Source organism: Oryx dammah, unplaced genomic scaffold (assembly GCF_014754425.2).
Source record: "Oryx dammah isolate SB20612 unplaced genomic scaffold, SCBI_Odam_1.1 HiC_scaffold_18, whole genome shotgun sequence".
In the NCBI taxonomy this organism is placed as follows: domain Eukaryota; kingdom Metazoa; phylum Chordata; class Mammalia; order Artiodactyla; family Bovidae; genus Oryx; species Oryx dammah.
In genome coordinates this window covers 76929752-76938597 of record NW_024070202.1, presented here as the reverse complement: position 1 = coordinate 76938597, position 8846 = coordinate 76929752, and the positions used below count along the sequence as shown (strand labels likewise).

General features: G+C 47.6%; 1 long non-coding RNA gene, 1 other non-coding gene and 1 pseudogene across 3 annotated transcripts; 1 reads left to right on the top strand and 2 right to left on the bottom strand.

Annotated features, from left to right (window-relative positions):
• Positions 1–1905: 1905 nt before the first annotated feature.
• LOC120877483 lies at positions 1906–4960 on the bottom strand. 2 transcript variants are annotated; one of them, XR_005724357.1, is made up of 5 exons: positions 4816–4960; positions 4446–4494; positions 2908–2997; positions 2383–2547; positions 1906–2095 (listed from the first exon to the last, which is right to left on the bottom strand). It is a non-coding gene; the product is annotated as an uncharacterized LOC120877483 (long non-coding RNA). The 2 variants fall into 2 exon arrangements; XR_005724358.1 differs by having other exon boundaries at positions 2396–2547.
• On the bottom strand, positions 3906–4037 carry LOC120878295. Its single transcript, XR_005724503.1, has one exon. It is a non-coding gene; the product is annotated as a small nucleolar RNA SNORA9 (small nucleolar RNA).
• A 1523-nt stretch (positions 4961–6483) lies between the features above and the next one.
• Positions 6484–8157, top strand: LOC120877482 (annotated as a pseudogene).
• The last annotated feature ends 689 nt before the right edge of the window (positions 8158–8846 follow it).

The following is an 8846-nucleotide window of genomic DNA, read 5'->3' as shown; positions in this document are numbered from 1 at the left end:
CTAGTTTATTTTGAAATATTGTTTGATATGCAACGGTTTTTTTCTCTTCAAATACCTTAAAATGACTCAATAGACATAAGTTTGAGCAGACTCCAGGAGACAGTGAAGGACAGGGAAGCCCGGTGTGCTGCAGTCCATAGGGTCACACAGTCAGATATGACTTAGTGACTGAACTAACAACATCAAAATTGTAAAGTGCTAATTTTCAAATGCCTGAAAAACCAAACCTCGCATTACACACCTCTGTTCTGAGGGGACCCTTCTGTTAGGATGAAGCTTTGGTTCCACCCTGTGCCAGGCCTGGAGCTTCTTTTGAGCAAACTCTGGTCAGGTTTTATCCTCCTAGTCTCTTAAAGACACCCCCTTCATCCCCTGCCTCTTGGGCTGGTGCTTTTGAAGGGTTTTCCAAGCTAAAGTTCAGGAGTATCTGGGGAGTTCTCACAGAGCCTCAAGGTTTCACTTCCCCAACCTTCAGGCCTCCCCAACCGCCTGGCCTGGGGTTTACATTAAATTAACATGCGTAAAAAATGATATGGTTGTTCCAGTGAAACTTGAGACACTGAAACCTGAACTTGATAAAATTTTCATGTCACAGAATAGTTTTCCCACGTAAAAATGTAAGGTTGTTCTTAGGTTAGGGATTGGCCCGTGGGTGGAGCTTGCCGGATCCTACTGCAGTGACCCTGAACTGCAATCATCTCTCTCCACTCTGACAGCTTGCAAAAGGACTTCCCACTCACTACCTCGTTTATCTCACGAGGCTGATGACAGCACACCAAAACTCCTTTCCCCTCCTGAATCTGGCTGGACCTCTGGGTCTGCCGGCCCCTGCCTCTTCTCAGGCAGGCAAAGTGGCGGCCCTATTTGCCACTTCCCCCCGCAAAGGGTGTGACCATCTGGGGCAGTGACTAGCTAGCAGGTGGGTGAGAAAGGACAGCTGGGAGGGGCTCCTGGGGACCGAGGGTTAACAGTTTCATTGGTTATCTAGGTCAATTTCAGGATGCCGCCCTCTAACCAGTCCCTTCAATGACCCCCAGATTGGGTCCCCTTGCTGATGCCACTGACCTGTGTAGCAGGACTCCAGTTCCTATTTCTTAGCTCTCCTACATAGTTGTACCTATTTTAGGATTTGCTTTTACTTTCACCTTGTCTCAGAGCACACTAGTTTTGAGTTAGTTGCAGGGACTAAGTCCATCAAAGGGCCCTGGAGCCACCTGCATCCACAAAGGCCACATGACCCAGCCTGAGAGCTGCTACCTCTCACTCTTTCTGTCTACCGGGGAGGCTGTCAGGAGGGTTTCCCCTGGTATGCGGTTCTGAGGTGTGAGGCTTTCTGCCTCTACCCTCTCAGGATGTAGCTGCAGTGACTCAGGGTTAAGGAACCTTTGGTTACTTTTCCATTCATGACATCAGTAACAAACTGAATGTAAACGTGGCTTTCTTAACTTTTTCTGGCCCAATCAGCCTTGGCTTAACCTGATGACATTCCTTGAAAAGATCACCAACAACAAGCTAAATAGGCTTCAATTATAAAAGTTTATCAGATGAAAAAGATCATGTGGATAGAGCAACTCTTTATCATAAAATCATATCAATATCAATCATATCATATCAACCCACTCGCTGGGGTCTCAATACTTCGGTGTGTAACCAAGTCTGACCCACAACTGGTATAGAGGACAAGAGCCAGAGAACCCTGTCAAGCCAGTGCAACCCACTCTGGGATCCAAGGTACAGCTCCTGATGACAGGTCCTAATGCTCTATCATCCACTCTGCAGTCTCAAAAGCAACAAGAATGGGAGACACCTCAGGGGCTCCCTCAAACTTGGCTGAAACTCCTTCAGGAACGGCAGGGCCGTCCTCTTTGTACCTAACACACAAAAAAAGAGAAACAGAGGCTGGGCTGAATTACAAATTTTAAACTGTTTTATTAAATATCACTTTTCATGCAGGAGATGTCAGAGGGGCCTGGGTCCCAATGTATAGTGAAGATCCTTGTTCTGGAAGCAGACAATATGGCATCCAAACCTGGAGTCAGCCAAGGTCAGTCAGATGTGCACGTCAGCTGGGCCAAGAACCAGAAACTCCTGACTCCTGGAAGGGGAACAAGTGAGGATTTAAGCTTCTTCAGAAAACTGTGGTGCAAAGGCCTGAGTTCAAATTCTGCTGCACCTTCACCAGGTGCATCAATGCGGCCAAGCCACCACCTCAGTTCCCACTTCCTCATCTGTTAAAACAAGCTGGAAACAGCATGGAGGCCTGCTGTAAAAATAAAGTGACGTAAGGATATAGCCAGGGATTATTAAATTAAGTGGATGGTTTTGAACCTCTTGGCAGGGAGACCTACAGCAAATGAACAGAAATGATCTGCTAGGACAGACCTGGCATACTCACCACTGCAGATTCCCTGGAATAATCTATCATCCACGGAAGGGATCACCTCTCAAGTCTCTTCTAGCTCTCGCATCCTGGGATGTCTGCTGCTGAAGCTGGAGCAGGAACACAGTGCAGAGTCCGCTGGGTTGGGGGGCGGTGCCTGTCAGGACCTGATATACCCACAACCAAAGGCAGGTGACAAAGTAGCCTGTCAGTTACATGGATGTGGGTAGGAGCTGCTCATTAACCACAGCAACATCCAGAGCCTCAGTGCTCTTCAACTGGCCCCATTTCCCACAGGTGGCACAAGGGGAGCTGGAAGGCACCCGCACGTGCAGCGGCCTGCGTCACAGAAAAGGCTCTGAGCACAGGAAGGCCAACTTTTACATCAGACAGCCCGCATACCTCCTCTCTGCCCTAGAGGCACTACGTCAACATCCCAAGGCTGTCTGTTACTTGAATATCTTTGAAAATAAAGTCAAGCGGCAGCCAGCATCTGACTCCGAGGATTGCAGAAACAAGAGACTCACCGAGAAGTGCCTCTGACAGCAACTTCAGGAGACGGGCGTGTTCAACGCTTGCACTGAAGAGACGGATCCAAATTTGCTAGAAGCTTTGACCTTCAGGGGAGAAGGTGCGGTGTGATCCCACTGTCCAGGAGCACAGGAGCTGTGCTGCCCCTGCCATGACCACACTGGCCACTCTTTCCATCCTGGCATTTCTGTGCCTGGACCCAACAGCGCTCACACCAATGACATTTCCCTCCAATCCAAACTTCCTACCCAGTTCTGGATTTCATTCCTCCCTCCCTGTCTGGCATTTTGGAAAAGAGCAGACTGTTGGATTGGAGAGGCCTGACTTGCCATTTTCTGGCTACGAAAGCTGGGCACACAATTCTGGCCATGACTCCTTCATCTGCATTGGACCTAAGACTATCTTATGGTGGTCCTCAGAGATTTAAATAGGGTAACAATTAAGTTGGGCGCAAAACAGAGTTCAACCAACATTTGTGCCCTCCTAGCCATGAGGTCTTCCTTTACAATAAATGCATACTGACCTCACCCTCTGTAAGCTCCATGGGCACTCAGCACTGTTGCAGAACTTAGCCTTTGGGTCTGTCTTGTTTACCAGCTAATAGTAACACCCTGTATATCAGTCCCTCAGGGCAGGGCCTATCCCCATTCTTTCTTTCTACTCTATATTCCCTGCTACTGGTCTAACTCCACCTTTACCACTCCCTCTGAGCTTCATTTTCTTCTGTGAGAATTTTGTTTGAAAGATATATAGAGCCTGGAACACGGCTAACACCTAAAGTCCAAAACAATTTCTGCAAAGATATCAATGTTCTCTAATCTGCATGGTCCAATACAGTAGTCGCTTGCCAAATGTGGCTACTGAGCACCTAAAATACAGCTAGTGTGAAGGAAAAACTGAGTTTTAAATGGAACCATATGTGTCGAGTGGTCACCACATCAAACAGTACAGGTCTGTGCGCTGCCCAGAATGCCAGATAGGGAAGGGAACAAGCAACTGTCTGAAATTTCTATAACCTTGCTCTGGATGGAGCAGGGCAAGGCCTCAAACCGTTTCAAAATTTTCTTGCAAGCACTGTAGGAATGCACAGGGTCACTGCAGACCCAAGCACGCTGGAGGCTTGCGGCCCACATTCCTTCAAGTCCCTAAAGCTCTGGGCAGACAGCAGTACTTTCACTGAGCACCAGCCTGCACCAGAACCTGGAAGAGATCATGAGGTTGAATTAGGCCTACTCGGGTTTCCATGGACACAAATAAGACAGACAGTAGGGAAGGACAGACGAGAGACAACAATCTCTTCTGGCTCAGAGAGTGAGGGAAACGGCCCTGGGGGAGGCAACCTTATCAAGAAGCTGACAGAACTTAACTTCTTACGAGATGAAATCCTCACCATCACATCATTATACAAAATAGCTCTGTCTTCCATATTCTCGGTATTTTTTTTTTACTATTCAGAGGATACTTAGGATCTGCAGACCCAAAACGGGGACCCACTTCTGGGAGCGGGGAGCTGGGCCGGGGTAGCGTCACTTACCATTGCATCTTACAGGAGCTCTGCTGCGGAGGAGCCGAGGATCGTCCACCTGGAGGGGGCACACGGTCAGCTAGAGGCAGGTCTTGTATCGCCTCCCTAGTTCTCGCCCCTTGGCAGGCCATACCCAAGACCCTATTCCTCCTGGAGCCGCCCGCCAAGCCCGCACGTATACTCCGAACAGGACTTGGAGAAGATCGGTTAGAGTCCCCCTGCAAACGCGGATCGAACCGCCAGGGCCGAGCACCCGGAATGCGCACCAGACCGACGGGGCCAAGCGCGGGACGACTTGGGGATAGCGCGCCAGCTCCCACTGGGTCCAGCGCCCGGCACGTCACACCCTAGCAGGGCCTCCAGCCTCCACGATCCTCACCTGTACTCAGCAGGTCGCAGGCACCACCTGGGACCCTCGATGGCAGTGGATGGTAACAACGAGCAGGAGCAGCCTCGCCACCCCTACCACACATGCCTGCAGCCGCTCACATTCTCCTTGCGTCATCACGCCGCCCGCCGGCAGCGGTACGTGCATCACGTGACCCGCGGTCCCGCGCGGCGCCAGGAGATGACGTCACGAGAGCGCCGGGGCGAAGCAGGGTACGCTTTAGCTGCTCCTTTCAGCAGTCCTGAGAAGTGGATGGGAGGCGCGCCGGGTTACTGCTACATCGGGGAGTAGACTGAGGGACTGGGCAAGCGGGCTTAGCAAAGGAACAGGAGTACCGGAGCCGGCGGGGAGAGGGGCGCGGGCAGGCTGGTGCTGGCTGAAGGCCGCGCACAACTCAAGATTATGTTCCAAAGGGCCTGGGAACCTTCTTTCTGAAATAGTCAGGGGACTGAAACTCTGATCTCCTTGTGTCTTGGAAGGTTAAGAGCCCACTTGTCGCCTGACTTCAAATTGCATAACCTGCCTAGGGTAACGGGTTATGTGCTTTTAGCTATATAGAAGAGTAGGATTTCTATGTTTGCATTTTTTTTTCGTTGTGATGCACATCACATTCTGGTTTAATGCTTATCCGATAATAAAATTGTTTTATTCTAACTTTGTGGAGAGGTTCTCTGAGTTGAGAAGAAATTTTGGTTTTTGTGTGTGTATTTTTTGGCTGTACTGCGCAGCTTGTGGGATCCTAGTTCCACCAGGGACTGAACCCTGGCCCACAGCAGTGAAAGCACATGAGTCCTAACCACTGGACTGCTGGAGAATTCAGCAAGCATTTCTGCCACACAGGCTGAGAAAAACACATTGGAAGTTACTGAGACTAGCAAGGTCATGGCTTGTTGGAGATAACAGTAAGTACTAATGGGATTTTAAGACTCTACATAAGGAGATGGATGAGAACTACATATTCAAGTCTTCAATATCATGCTAGGAAAGCAAGAACCTCGTTCTGTAAAGAAGCAAGCAATACTGGAAACTCATTTTATGTATGTGTGCTTGCTAAGTAGGTACAGTCATGTCTGGCTTTTTGCGACCCCATGGACTGCAGCTCACCAGGGTCCTCTGTCCATGGGATTTTCCAAGCAAGAGTACTGGAGTGGGTTGCCATGCCCACCTCCAGGGGATCCTCCCAATGCAGGGTTCAAACCCGTGTCTCTTAGAGCTCCTGCATTCGCAGGAGGGGTTGGGGGAGTTGGGGGTGGGAGGTGTATCTTTACCGCTAAAGCCACCTGGGAAGCCCATTTTTATGTCTCAGTTCAGTTCAGTTCAGTTCAGTCGCTCAGTCATGTCCAACTCTTTGCGACCCCATGAACTGCAGCACGCCAGGCCTCCCTGTCCATCACCAGCTCCCGGAGTTCACTCAGACTCACGTCCATCGAGTCAGTGATGCCATCCAGCCATCTCATCCTCTGTCGTCCCCTTCTCCTCCTGTCCCCAATCCCTCCCAGCATCAGAGTCTTTTCCAACGAGTCAACTCTTCACATGAGGTGGAAAGAAATCCCAGGGCTGATCTCCTTCAGAATGGACTGGTTGGATCTCCTTGCAGTCCAAGACACTCTCAAGAGTCTTCTCCAGGGCGGGCGGCAGGCGTCGGGACGCAGCCGCGCACTCGGGTCCGGGTCTTCACGGTCAACGGCTTCTTTGAGGGCCCCGCCGCAGCCGACCCGGCTCCTCGGTGGAGAGAAGATGGTGGGCCGGAACAGCGCCATCGCCGCCGGCGTGTGCGGGGCCCTTTTCATCGGTTACTGCATTTACTTCGACCGCAAGAGACGGAGTGACCCCAACTTCAAGAACAGGCTGCGAGAACGAAGAAAAAAATAAAAGCTTGCCAAGGAGAGAGCTGGGCTTTCCAAGTTACCTGACCTTAAAGATGCTGAAGACATTTAGAAATTCTTTCTAGAAGAAATACAGCTTGGTGAAGAATTACTAGCTCAAGGTGAATATGAGAAGGGCGTGGACCATCTGACAAATGCGATTGCTGTGTGTGGACAGCCGCAGCAGTTATTGCAAGTGTTGCAGCAGACTCTCCCACCACCAGTGTTCCAGATGCTTCTGACTAAGCTCCCGACAATTAGTCAGAGAATTGTAAGTGCTCAGAGCTTGGCTGAAGATGATGTGGAATGAGAAACAAATGTCAACATAATGATCTCAATTAAAACATATTTTTAAAATCTTAACTCAGAAGATGATCAGCTCTGGGGGAGTAAGGGCAGATAAGCTTGTTATGGACTGTCCTCCACAGTGAAGTCTACCAAAGTTAATTTTTACTTTGTGTAGATCCATTTGTCTGTTTTATTTATTTTTCCCAGTGAAAAGTGTATTTTGATAGAGAGCTTTTCATTTTATAAATACACTATGAATTACTGAAATATGCATTTTGTTTATTCCTAAATGTGTAATTAGAATGTACATATAACATCCCATTACATTAAAAATACCCAGTGCTCGGTTTTGAAAGGCCCAAAAAAAGGTAGAAGAAAACTGAAGAATATACTTGTTTTGCTCTACATCAGAAAGTTGGCTAAAAACTTGTGTTGATCAAAACTGAGCATTAAAATAAGAGATTATTTCTTTCCATTTAATCTCTTAAATATGTGTAATGTGCTGCTATGCTATAATAACAACTTCACCCCCTCCCTTGAAATGTTTTCTTTAAATCAGTGGGTTTGATGTATTCTGGATATTTATCTCCTTGTATTTTAGATACATGTAGTTGCGGATAGCACCAGGAATTAGATGCTATACATTCTTAATCTGGCTGAGTAAGCTTTACCAGTTAATGTCTGCCCACTTGCCTCATATATAGACTGAGGAAATGGGTCTGCTAATTCAGCTTCTAATTCCTTTGGTTCTGTGCAGCATTTTCAAATCCCTCTTTCTGAGGAAAATACCTGTTTGGGCAGCCAGCCCTTGCATTTTTTTATACTCTAAATTTTGCATGCTTGCCTGACTTAGTATTTCTGAATTGGTTTTTTCAAAGGTATAACGTGTTGATTTTCACTGAAATCATGGTTCTGTCACTACTTTGGTAAATTAACCTGAAACGTAACCTTCACGGTAACTGGGACGATATGCTTGTAAAAGTGTTTGTTCCCTTTTGCTTTTATCCTCAGTGTACCTCTTTAATCCCCTACCAACCCTTATCTTGTATGAGAATAAGGTGTAACTTTGTGGCTGAAGACTTGAATGAAGATAATGGGACCTTTCATTCTCTAAATAGTGACATACTATCTGCAGCCACAGATTAAATACCAGACCTAAGAATAAAGATCCTTGGTACTTAAAAAAAAAAAAAAAGAGTCTTCTCCAACACCACAGTTCAAAAGCATCAATTCTTTGGTGCTCAGCCTTCTTCACAGTCCAACTCTCACATCCATACATGACCACAGGAAGAACCATAGCCTTGACTAGACAGACCTTAGTTGGCAAAGTAATGTCTCTGCTTTTGAATATGCTATCTAGGTTGGTCATAACTTTTGTTCCAAGGAGTAAGCGTCTTTTAATTTCATGGCTGCAATCACCATCTGCAGTGATCTTGGAGCCCCCCAAAATAAAGTCTAACACTGTTTCCACTGTTTCCTCATCTATTTCCCATGAAGTGATGGGACCAGATGCCATGATCTTCATTTTCTGTATGTTGAGCTTTAGGCCAACTTTTTCACTCTCCACTTTCACTTTCATCAAGAGGGTTTTTAGTTCCTCTTTACTTTCTGCCATAAGGGTGGTGTCATCTGCATATCTGAGGTTATTGATATTTCTCCCAGCAATCTTGATTCCAGCTTGTGCTTCTTCCAGTCCAGCGTTTCTCATGATGTACTCTGCATAGAAGTTAAATAAGCAGGGTGACAATATACAGCCTTGACGCACTCCTTTTCCTATTTGGAACCAGTCTGTTGTTCCATGTCCAGTTCTAACTGCTGCTTCCTGACCTGCATACAGATTTCTCAAGAGACAGGTCAGGTGGTCTGGTA